The 12601-nt window shown below is 38.0% G+C and overlaps 1 protein-coding gene across 2 annotated transcripts in view; it reads left to right on the top strand.

Moving 5' to 3' along the window:
- LOC101150014 (olfactory receptor 13C9) overlaps nucleotides 1–12601 on the top strand; it is a 219929-nt gene that overhangs the window by 182040 nt on the left and 25288 nt on the right. For both annotated transcript variants that reach the window (XR_010130311.1, XR_010130312.1), the window contains one exon: nucleotides 8976–9182. The gene's annotated coding sequence lies outside the window, so the exon portion shown is untranslated. Of the gene's footprint in view, nucleotides 1–8975; nucleotides 9183–12601 lie in introns of those variants that run through there.

The raw sequence follows: 12601 nt of genomic DNA, 5'->3' as shown, positions 1-12601 counted from the left end.
CTAAAAGGCATCAGTGGGAATTCTACAGAAGAAAACAATTACAGGAGTATAGTAGGAAAAGGAAAAAAAAAAGAGGAGAACTGGTTTGCCAATTTGTGATGAATATTAAATGTAGAGTTAAGGAATTATAATTTATTATCTAGGCAATTGGGAGCCACTGGAGTTTTGATCAGGGAATATTAAAGCTGAAAACACACACAAACACTCAAGATTATTATGGGAATATTCTTCAGGGTCTTGTACTTTTCTCCCCAATATTTGACTGTGACCTGTGCTTTGTAGTTTTGTAAGTGTTTTTCAGGGCAATTGTTGGCATCTTCTTTGGCTTGTAGAGAACCTGACTCAAAATTCATCTTCCTTGGAAATGGACGCATAGTAGTTCTTTTTAGGTTAAATTGATAATAAAACATTTTATTTTAATAATTTATTTTATTTTCTAAAAAGAGACAATCCTGTCTCCTCTGAGTTCTTAGCCAACTTTTAGAATAATCAGTGGAAACTAAAGTGTTTGTAGTTTCAGTTTGAAGGAAAGGCCAAAGTTTTACTGGGTCCTTCAAAGCTGGATCTTAACTGATTGCTTTAGCTATTAAGCTAATGAAACTCGTCAGGCTAACTGCCCCATTCTGCCTTGGTTTTCCAGTTTCTTTCACTTCTGACTGTGAAAGTGACTTCATTGAAACCCAGAGAAAAAGAAAAACATCCCAGTTAATAAGTTAAAGGACTCATGCCCTGGAGGTTATAGGAAGCAAACCCTTCTGCTATTCATGTCCCCAACCCCCTTTTTTTAAGAAAGCTTTTGTCTCTTCCATCTCCCTCACAGTTTTTCTTCTAGAAGTAGTAAGCACATTAAGGAATTGCTCATTATGTGAAAAAGTACACATTCCTTTTGTCTTTAGTTTTCGTATAGAGGCCCTAGGGTGTATTGAACATTATTAGCAACAGTAGTCAAATGCACGTGAGCTGTAAAGAATCTTGGCTGCACCTCTTATGAGCTTTGTAGCATCATGCTGCATTTCTAGCTTCTCTCAGCTCAGTACCATAAACTTAGCATATATGATAACAGTTAAACTCAGAGCAAGCTAACCAGCCTCTGTTAGCCCCACTACACAAGTTTATGGTAGAGAGTAGGAACTTAAAACACATTAGCTTCTTTTTTGGGTCATAATTAGTTACAATTAAAAGTGTATGTGAATGAAAGCTACATTCTTAGGCAAAGAATAAACAGGCACTGGTCACTGGTAATTCTGGTCCAAGGAGCGTCCCGAAAAGGTTAGTGGAAGAGGTAATTTACATTCCTTCATATTTACAGAAAATTATATGCAATTTGAATTACATTCATATTTAGTTATAGAAAATGTATTTTTTGTCTTATATAATTTGAACCCAACAATTATTTTGAATATAACCACACAGGTGATATGATGTCTCAGCTATTTTAAAAATACTTTCAAATATAGTGGGCACAGCAGCTGCTGAAAATGGTCAAATTATAGTATTGCAGTTCTACACATTTGGAACACAGAATTAATTTTTTTTAGCAGATTATAGGTCCAATAATAGTGTTCAAATTGCCTGGCTCTTGAAAATGGGAGAGAATACATCTGTCTTCCAATGATGTTTCTAGGTTAGAGCACCAGACAGCGGAATCTAATGTTCTCATTCTGTCTTCTGGGGGAAAGGAGAGAAGAAGCAGAATAAATGTTTTTGAAAAGGCAGGTGACACTGGAAAAGAACACCGAACTTCATTTTATAGTATAGATTTGAAACTCAAAGACTTGGAACCTCCTTTTTTCTCTTCTTTAAATGAGGCCAATTCCTACCTAAGAGTTCTGTTGTGAATGTTACCCAGACAGTGATCTAACATATAATGCAAATCTCTGTAACGCTAAATGATGAAAACATGACAGATGAAAAATTAGATATGTCCAGTTAAAGCATATAAAATTGATATCTATAATTGAAAAACAATATTTACTAAGCAAGAAGATGGAATATGCCATCATTTTTGTACCTGTGAACCTGAGGAATGGTTTCCTTTCCTTGGTTTGAGACCAGTCTTCTTTCTTAACAGCTGTTTTACTTGACCGCCTCAAAAAATGTTCTGTTATGTAATAATTTTCGTGATAAAGTGAGGGGATGTGAGAATTAGATAGCAAACAGCGTGCTGTAATTATTTTCTTCAAGTTTCCACTTACCTGTAGTTTATTCCTCAGGTAAAACTGATAGATGAAGCTGTATAAAATTCTGAAACTCAGGTGTAGAGTTTCTAGTTTAATTTTGGAGAAAAAAGATACAGGCCCATAGGTTCTAGGGGCTTTTATGGTGACTTAAGTGTTTTGCTACATTTTGAGCACCAGAAACATCCTCCAAAGGACCGGCCATTACAACAACAAGGCAATTTAAATTCTTTTTGGGGTGAGTCAGGGAGGGGTCCAATATTTACAACAAATTAAAGGTAAGAAGGTAAACATGGAGAATTAAAAACTTTCTAAAACTCCAGGGATAATGTCATCAGACTCAATTATATCATATGATTGGTATATTCTTGTTCTAATGCAATTCAAATAGTAAATATATTGCTGTCTGCATTATCACAATATGTGAAGATTTTGAGACCCCAATAAACAGAAAAAGTCTTTAATAAGTATTGTTTTTTATTTTTAAGAATTATCTGAAAACTTTCCATAATCAAATGAATAAATCACCCTCATTTGCATAATGCTTTCAAATATCTGATGGAGTTCTTAGAATACTACCATGAGTTAATATAATTATTCCTATTAGACAGATGTAAACCTGAGATAGGAAGTTCAACTGTTTTGCTGAAGGTTGTCCAGCCAGCATATAAGAGAATAAAAAATATCTTAAATCTACCATTTGTGACTCTAGCTCCTGCAATCAATCTGTGGCACTGCCCCGTCTCTCACTCATAAGAGCCCAGAATGAGCTTTTAGAATATTGCGTCTACATTCTGCAATGAGTACAGAAAAGCTAGGTTAGAAATATGTAAATAATTTAAGCTGACAATTAAATATCATTAAAAATTTTAAAATGAGCTTTACTTTTTCTCTAGACCCATGTCAGAATTGAAGCATGTGGAACAGAATGTAACCTCTGATTAAAAACAATTCCTCTTTGATTTTATTAATTTTTAAATTTTATTTCACTTTTTAGTGATATATGATATTTGCATAAATTTATTGGGTATATGTGATGTTTTATTATTTGCATAGAATGTGCACCAGTAAAGTCAGAGTATTTAAGTTAAGATATCCATCACCTTGAACATTTATTATTTCTATGTGTTGGGAACATTTCAAGTCCTTTCTTCTAGCTGTTTTGAAATATATACTATTATTGTTAACTATAGTCATCGTACTCTGCTATTGAACATTAGAACTTATTCCTTCTATCTAACTGTGCATCTGTACTCATTAACCAACCTGTCCTTTTTTTTTTTTGAGGCGAAGTCTCACTCTGTTGCCCAGGCTGGAGTGCAGAGGTACGATCTCAGCTCACTGCAACCTCTGCCTCCTGGGTTCAAGCAGTTCTCTGCCTCAGCCTCCCGAGTAGCTGGGATTACAGGCGCCTGCCACCACGCCTAGCTAATTTTTGTATTTTTAGTAAAGACGGGATTTCACCATCTTGGCGAGGCTGGTCTTGAACTCCTGACCTTGCAATCAATCTGCTTTGGCCTCTCAAAGTGCTGGGATTACAGGTGTGAGCCACTGTGCCTGGCCTAGCCAACCTCTCTTTAACACTGCCCTCCCACCCCCAAACACCCCAACCTCTGGTAACTATCATTCTATTCTTTCTACCCACAAATTCTCTGTGACATATTTCCTGTAAATTTTTTTTTAATTTCAATAGGTTTTTGGGGGAACAGGAGGTGTTTGGCTACATGAATAAGTTCTTTAGTGGGGATTTCTGAGGTTTTAGTGCACCTGTCACCTGAGCAGTTTACACTATACCCAATGTGTAGTCTTTTGTCTCTCACCCCTCTCCCAAACTGTTCCCAAATCCTCAAAGTCCATTGTATCATTTTTATGCCTTTGCATCCTCATAGCTTAGCTCCCACTTATAAGTGACAATGTATAACGTTTGATTTTCCATTCCTGAGTTACTTCACTTAGAATAATGCTCTCCAATTCTATCCAGGTCACTGTGAATGCCATTATTTCGTTCCTTTTTATGGTTGAGTAGTATTCTATACACCACAGTTTCTTTATCTACTTGTTGACTGATGGGCATTTCAGCTGGTTCCATATTTTTGCAATTGCAAATTGTGCTGCTGTAAACATACATGTGCTAGTATCTTTTTCATATAATAACTTCTTTTCCTCTGGGTAGATACCCAGTAGTGGGATTGCTGGATCAAATGGTAGTTCTACTTTTAGTTCTTCAGGAAATACCTATGCTGTTTTCCATAATGATTGTACTAGTTTACATTCCCACCAGCAGTGTAGAAGTGTTCCCTTTTCACTACATCCATGCCAACATTTATTATTTTTTTATTTTTAAATTATGGCCATGCTTGCAGGAGTGAGCTGTTATCTCATTGTGATTTTGTTTTGCATTTCCCTGATCATTAGTGATGTTGAGCATTTTTTCATGTTTCTTGGCCATTTGTATACATTCTTTTTTTTTTTTTTTTTTGAGACGGAGTCTTGCTGTGTCATCCAGGCTGGTGTGCTATGGCATGATCTCAGCTTACTGCAATCTCTGCTTCCCAGGTTCAAGTGATTCTCTTGCCTCAGCCTCTGAGTAGCTGGGATTACAGACGTGCACCACCATGCCCAGCTAATTTTTGTATTTTTAGTAGAGACAGGGTTTCACTGTGTTCGTCAGGCTGGTCTCAAACTCCTGACCTCAAGTGATCTGCCCGCCTAGGCCTCCCAGAGTTCTGGGATTACAGGCGTGACCCATCACACCCAGTTCATTTATATATATTCTTTTGAGAATTGTCTAGTTATGTCCTTTGCCCACTTTTTGATGGGATTTTTTTTTTTTTGCTAATTCATCCGAGTTCCTTGTAGATTCCGTATATTAGCCATTTGTCAGATGTATAGATGGTGAAGATTTTCTCCCACTTTGTGGGTTTTCTGTTTACTCTGCTGATTGTTTCTTTTGCTGTGAAGAAGCTTTTTAGTTTAACTAAATCCTATCTATTTATCTTTGTTTTTGTTGCATGTGTGTTTGAGTTCTTGTTCATGAAGTTTTTGCCTAAGCCAATGTCTAGATTTAAATCCTTAATCCATCTTGAGTTGATTTTTGTATAAGGTGAGAAATGAGGATCAAGTTTCATTCTTCTACATGTGGCTTGCCAATTATCCCAGCACCATTTGTTGAATAGGTTGTCTTTTCCCCACTTGATGTTTTTGTTTGCATTGTTAAAGATCAATTGGCTATAAGTGTTTGGCTTTATTTCTGGGTTCTCCATTCTGTTCCACTGATCTAAGTACCTATTTTTATACCAGTACCATGCTGTTTTGGTGACTATGGCCTTAGAGTATAGTTTGAAGTCAGGTAATGTGATGACTCCAGATTTGTTCTTTTTGCTTAGTCTTGCTTTGGCTGTATGGGCTCTTTTTTGGTTCCATATGAATTTTAGAATTGTCTTTTCTAGTCCTTTTAAGAATGATGGTGGTATTTTCATGGAAATTGCATTGAATTTGTAGATTGCTTTTGGCAGTGTGGTAATTTTCACAATATTGATTCTACTCATCCATGAACATGGGATATATTTCCTTATGTTTGTGTTGTCTATGACTTCTTTCAACAGTGTTTTCCTTGTAGAGGTCTTTCACCTCCTTGGTTAGGTATATTCCTAAGTATTTTAATTTTTTTGCAGCTATTGTAAAAGGGGTTGAGTTCTTGATTTGATTCTTATTTTGGCCACTGTCAGTATATAGGAGAGCTACTGATTTATGTATATTAATTTTGTATCCTGAAACTCTGCTGAATTCATTCATTAGTTCTAGGAGCTTTTTGGAGGAATCTTTAGGGTTTTCTAGGCATACAACCATGTCGTCAGCAAAGAGTGATAGTGTGACTTTTTTTGTTTTGTTTTGTTTTTTTTGAGATGGAGTCTCACTCTTGTCACCCAGGCTGGAGTGCAATGGTACAATTTTGGCTCACTGTGATCTCTGCCTCCTGGGTTCAAGCGATTCTCCTGACTCAGCCTCCCCAGTAGCTGGGATTACAGGTGCCCGCCACCATGCCTGGCTAATTTTTTGTATTTTTGGTAGAGATGGGGTTTCACCATGTTGGCCAGGCTGGTCTTGAACTCCTGACCTCAGGTGATCTACCCACCTTGGCCTCCCAAAATACTGGGACTACAGGCGTGAGCCACCACGCCCAACCGTGACTTCCTCTTTACCAATTTGGACGCCCTTTTTTATTTGTTTGTTTCTTTTTTTAAAATTTTACTTTCTTTTTTTTTTTTTTTTTTTGAGACGGAGTCTTGCTTTGTCGCCCAGGCTGGAGTGCAGTGGCGCGATCTCGGCTCACTGCAAGCTCCACCTCCCGGGTTCATGCCATTCTCCTGCCTCAGCCTCCCGAGTAGCTGGGACTACAGGCGCCCACTACCACGCCCGGCTAATTTTTTGTATTTTTAGTAGAGACGGGGTTTCACCGTGTTAGCCAGGATGGTCTCGATCTCCTGACCTCGTGATCCGCCCGCCTCGGCCTCCCAAAGTGCTGGGATTACAGGCGTGAGCCACCGCGCCCGGCCTAAAATTTTACTTTAAGTTCTGGGATATTTGTGCAGAATGTGTAGGTTTGCTACATAGGCATACATGTGCCACAGTAGTTTGCTGCACCTATCAACCCATCATCTAGGTTTTAAGCCCTGCATGTATTAGGTATTTGTCCTAATGCTCTCCCTCCCCTTGACCCCACCCCCCGACAGGCATGGTGTGTGATGTTCCCCTTCCTGTGTCCATGTGTTCTCATTGTTCAACTCCCATTTATAAGTGAGAACATGTGGTGTTTGGTTTTCTGTTCCTGTGCTAGTTTGCTGAGAATGATGGTTTCCAGCTTCATCCATGTCCCTGCAAATGACACGAACTCATTCTTTTTTATGGCTGCATAGTATACCATGGTGGATATGTGCCACATTTTCTTTATCCAGTCTATCATTGATGGGATTCCCTTTATTTCTTTCTCTTGTCTGATCACTCTGGCCAGGATTTCCAGTACTATATTGAATAGAAGTAGTGAGAATGGTCATCCTTGTCTTGTTCTAGTTCTCACAGGGAATGCTTTCAACTTTTCCCTGTTCAGTATTATGTTGGCTGTGGGTTTGTCATAGGTGGCTTTTATTACCTTAAGGTATGTCCTTGATTTTGCTGAGGATTTTAATCATAAAGGGATGCTGGATTTTGTCAAATGCTTTTTCTATGTCTATTGAGGTGATCATGTAATTTTTGTTTTTAATTCTTTTTATGTGGTGTATCACATTTGTTGACTTGCATGTATTAAACCTTCACTGCATCCCTGTGATACAGCAAAGGCAGTGCTAAGAGGAAAGTTCATAGCCTTAAATGTCTACTCCAATAATGTTTATGTGTTAGGCGAGTCTCTTGAAGATAGCAGATACTTGGTTGGTGAATTCTGTTTTTCTGTATCCTTTAAGAAGAGCAATTAGGTCATTAGGGAGGTTTGGGGAGTTCCTTCAGACCTCCAATAAACTTGTTTGTAGAGTCCTGAGGGGTTTCTTCAGAACCCCAATAAAACTTGTTTATTCCTAAACGGGTCCTGTTAAGAATTCCTTCATTATTTTGTCATGTTTTAAGGCCCAGGAAAGCCTAGGCAAAACTCTTGATGGGCTTTTGTTACATTCCAGCCTTCGGACTGGCTTTTTTAGCTTTTAATATTTAACCTAACCACTCAGTCAGTACTGAAACAGTTGTGATGGAGGCCTGGGTTAGTGAATCCTGGTCTGCCACGCCAGCACCTGCACTGGTGGAGGTGTCAGGGGAGTGAAGTGGGCTCTGTGAGAGTCTTTGGTTGTAGTTTTGTTTATTGCACTAGTTTTTTGTTAGTTGGCCTCCAGCCAGGAGGTGGGACTTTTAAGAGAGCTTCAGCTGCAGTAGTATAGAGAGGATCAGGTGGTGGGTGGAGCCCTAGAGCTCCCAAGAGATTTTGTCCTTTGTCTTCAGCTACCAGAGCAGGTAGAGAAAGACCATCAGGTAGAGGCAGGGTTAGGCATTTTTGAGCTCAAAGTCTCCTTGGCCGGGGCTTGCTGTGGCTGCTGTAGGGGTTAGGGGTGTGGTTACCAAGCCAATGGAGTTATGTTCCCAGGGGATTATGGCTGCTTTCGCTGTGTCATGCAGGTTACCAGGGATATGGGGGAAAGCCAGCAGTTACAGGCCTCACCTAGCCCCCACCGCAGCCCAAAAGTCTGGTCTCACTTCCACAGTGTCCCCACCAACAGCATTGAGTTAATTTCCAGGCAGTGGGTGAGAAGGGCTGAGAACTTGCCCCAGGCTACCAGCCTCGGGGAGGGGAGGCGGGGGGAGAAAGTAAGCAGGGCTTTCAGGTTTTGCACCTCCCTGCCTGCTGCAGCTTCTGTGCTATGTCTGCACTTCCAATTCACCCCCTCCCTCAGGTTCTGTCCAGAAAACTTAGCGTTTGGTTGAAATTGTTACAAAGATCAGCTGGAAGTTTCCTTCTCCCTGTGATCTTTTCCTAGTTCCTCTGCAGCCCTCCTCAAGAACCCCTGTAAGACAAAGTCAGAAATGGTTTTCCAGGGGACAAAGAATGCCCACAGGGCTCTTCCCACTGTTTCTTTTACCGTTGTGTTTTGCTCGGCTCTCTAAATTTGTCTCAGCTCCAGGTAAGGTCAAATCCTTCTGTGATATGGACCTTCAGGTTCCCTAGTGAGGGTGTGTGTTTAGGGGTGGATGATCCTCCCCTTTCACAGTTTCACACTTTGGACACTCAGTTTTTTTTTTTTTTTTTGCTATTTCCAGGGGCCTGCAACAGCAATCTGCTTCCTTCAAAGGGTCTGTGGATCCTCTTGGCTTTCCCGGTATGTTCCTGTGGTAGTTCTTGGGGCAAAAGTTCACAATGTGAGTCTCCACACACTGCTCTGTCCACTGGAGTGGGAGCTGCAAGTTAGTCCTGCCTCCAGTCTGCCATTTTCCCCCACCTGATCCATCATTCTATTCTCTTTGTCAGTAAGTAAAATTTTTTTGTAAAACTCCCATATATGAGTGAGAACATGCAACAGTTGTCTCTCTGTGTCTGGCTTAATTTACTTAACATAATGACCCGCAGTTCCCCCGTGTTGCTGCAAGTGACTTAATTTTATTTTTTTCCCTATGGCCGAGTAGTATTGCACTGTGTATATATAGCAATTTTTTTTTTTGTTCATTCATCTATTGACGGACACTTAGGTTGATTTCATATCATGGCTATTGTAAATAGTGCTGCAATAACATGGGGGTACATGTATCCTTTTAATATACTGATTTCCTTTCCTTTGGATAAATACCTAGTTGTAAGATTGCTGGATCACATGGTAGTTCTATTTTTAGTTTTACTGAGAAAATTTTATACTGTTTTCCATAATGGCTATACTAATTTACATTCCCACCAAAAGTGTATAAGAGTTCTCTTTTCTCTGCGTCCTCCTCAGCATCTGCTTTTTTTGGGGGGAGGGGGTGGGGGGTCTTTTTGATAATAACCATTCTAGCTGGGTAAGCTAATATCTCATTGTGGTTTTGATTTGCATTCCCTGATGATTAGTGATGTTGAGCATATTTTACGTACTTCTTGGCCATTTATATGTCTTCTTTTGAAAAACATCTATTCAGATTCTTTGCCTACTTTTTAATGGGACTGTTTTTGCTATTGAATTCCTTGTGTATTCTGGATGTTAGTCCTTTGTTGGATAAATAGTTTGCAAATATTTTCTGTCATTCTGTGGGCTGTCTCTTCACTCTTGATTGTTTCCTTTGCTGTGCAGAAACTTATTTAACCTAGCCCCATTTGTCTATTTTGTATTTTTGTTACTTGTGCTTTTGGGGTTTAACCATGAAGTCATTGCTTAGATCAATGTCATGGAGTGTTTCCCCCATGTTTAGTTCTAATAATTTTATAGTTTTGGGGTTTACATTTAAGTATTTAATCCATTTTAAGTTGATTTTTTTGTGTGGTGAGACTTAGAGGTCTAGTTTTATTTTTCTGCATATGGATATTCAGTTTTCCCAGCACTATTTATTAAAGAGGGTGTCTCTTTCCCCATATAGATTTTTGATGCCTTTGTTAAAAATTAGTTGGCTGTAAATATGTGGATTTATTTCTGATTCTCTATTCTTTTCTGTCAGTGTATATGTCTATTTTAATACTGGCACCATGATATTTTGTTTGCTATAGCCTTGGAATATATTTTGAAGGTAGTGTGAAGTCTCCAGCTTTGTTCTTTCTGCTCAGGATTGCTTTGGCTATTTGGGCCCTTTTTTGGTTCCATATGAATTTTAGAATTTCTTTTTCTGTTTCTGTGAAAAATGACATTGGCATTTCAATAGGAATTTCATTGAATCTGTAGGTGCTTTGGATAGTATGGTCATTTTAATGGTATTAATTCTTTTAATTCATGAGTGTGGATGTCTTTCCATTTCCGTCCTCCTCAATTTCTTTCACCAGTGTTTTGAGGTTTTCCTTGTAGAAATCTTTTACCTCCTTGGTTACACTTATTTCTAAGTATTTTATTTTCTTTTAGCTATTGTAAATGGGATTTACTTATTGATTTCCTTTTCAGCTACTTTGTTTATGGTTTCTAGAAATGTTACTGATTTTTGTATATTGATTTTGTATCCTATAACTTTACTGAATTTATTTATTAGATCTAAGAGTTTTTGGTGGAGTCTTTTGATTTTTCTAAATATAAGAACATGTCATCTGCAAATAAGGACAATTTGACTTCCTCTTTTCTAATTTACTTATTTTCTAATTTATTTATATATTTGCTTAATCGCTCTGGGTTGGACATCCAGTACTATATTGAATAGGAGTGGTGAAAGTGGGTATTCTTATCTAGTTCCAATTCTTGGAGGAGAGGCTTTCAGATTGTCCCCATTCTGGATTATGTTTTCTGTGGGTTTGTCATATATGGCCTTTGTTATGCTGAGATATGTTCCTTCTATGCCTAGTTTGTTGAGAGTTTTTATTATGAAGGGATGCTGAATTTTATCAAAACCACAATTATTTTTGCACCAACCTAATTTTATTTGTATTGGGTACTCCAGTTTGGGGTATATATAGATATATTTAGAATTATTCTATTCTCTTGCTAAATTTATCCTTTCGTAATTATATCAAACATGTTATTTGCATTAATGACTTATTGCTGGTTACCCTGACCTAACAATGGTTTCAATTTGTCAATAGTCTGAGTACACATTTTGAACCCCAAATGTTGATTTCCCAAAGACACTATCATAACAGGAGTTAGTAACCTACAAATACAATTTAGTTTGAGGAAGCTAAAGAGATTCCCATAGGCTTCCTCAGCAAACCCTGACCTAACAATGGTTTCAATTTGTCAATTATTTGTTACTTTGCTTACCGTCCTCCACTATTAGAGCACATGATACTTTGAACATGTTTTAAACAAAGGTTTTAAAGAAAGAAGGTTTCTGCAGGAAAATAGCTTTGTTTTTGTGGATGGCATTTAAAAATACATCCAAGAGGTAATAGTCTCTTGCTATCAACATCTCCTGAGATAACCAGTTCATGTTAGCCTTTTCTTTTTGTGTAATTGGTTTTTTCTTTGCTTTCTTCTATATCAGTAAATACTTACCCTTCTTTTATTTTTATTAATTTTTACCCAGATTATCCTCCTTGAGGTTAGATTGTTAAGTGCATTAAGATGACTGATCCAAAAAACTGGCAGCAATAAAAGTCTACCCAATGATTTTCCCCTTCATCTGTTCATCATTGTATGGAGTAGGGTTAGACAAACACAAACAGATAGGCCTGCCTCATCCACTGAGCAGGAAAGAGACAAAGCCCACGAATCCCACATTTTAAAAAATGAAAAGAAGGAATGACTCATTCTGAAGGAATGATGGACAGTTATATTTAGAGATACTGTCACAGCATCATGTTCAGCAACTGATCCTTCCTCCAAAACTCAAAAATGCTATCTGTGTTTCACCAATATTATCAAGCAAAGAAAAAAATTAGAAATAGGGAAGTTTCTGTAAGTGCTTATATCTTTCCTGTCACTTTTCCATGTCTTTATAAATATATCTCAATAATGTATTCATCAATCCCTCTTTTCTTTAACATACATACATTTTGACACAAATTCATTCAGTTGTGAAAGTTATCCTACCAGTCTCCTGTCACCCTCCCTACATTTAATAAGCAGATTTAGGTTTTCAATCAGTCCACTTTGTACATTGATGTATATGATGAGTCTATTGTATATGATGCTTCATAACTTGTTATATTTAACTTGGAGTAAAATAGATCCCTTAATTAGGTATTGAACATTCAAATTAGTATAAGCTTGTTATAAGCCTTTAATAGTGGTAGTGGTATTTGCTTTATTTTCTAAGTATGCAAATCCAAATCCTGAACGAGTGTC

Source organism: Gorilla gorilla, chromosome 13, assembly GCF_029281585.2.
Source record: "Gorilla gorilla gorilla isolate KB3781 chromosome 13, NHGRI_mGorGor1-v2.1_pri, whole genome shotgun sequence".
In the NCBI taxonomy this organism is placed as follows: domain Eukaryota; kingdom Metazoa; phylum Chordata; class Mammalia; order Primates; family Hominidae; genus Gorilla; species Gorilla gorilla.
Note: the sequence above shows the minus strand (reverse complement) of the source record. Positions and strands in the feature narration are given on the sequence as shown.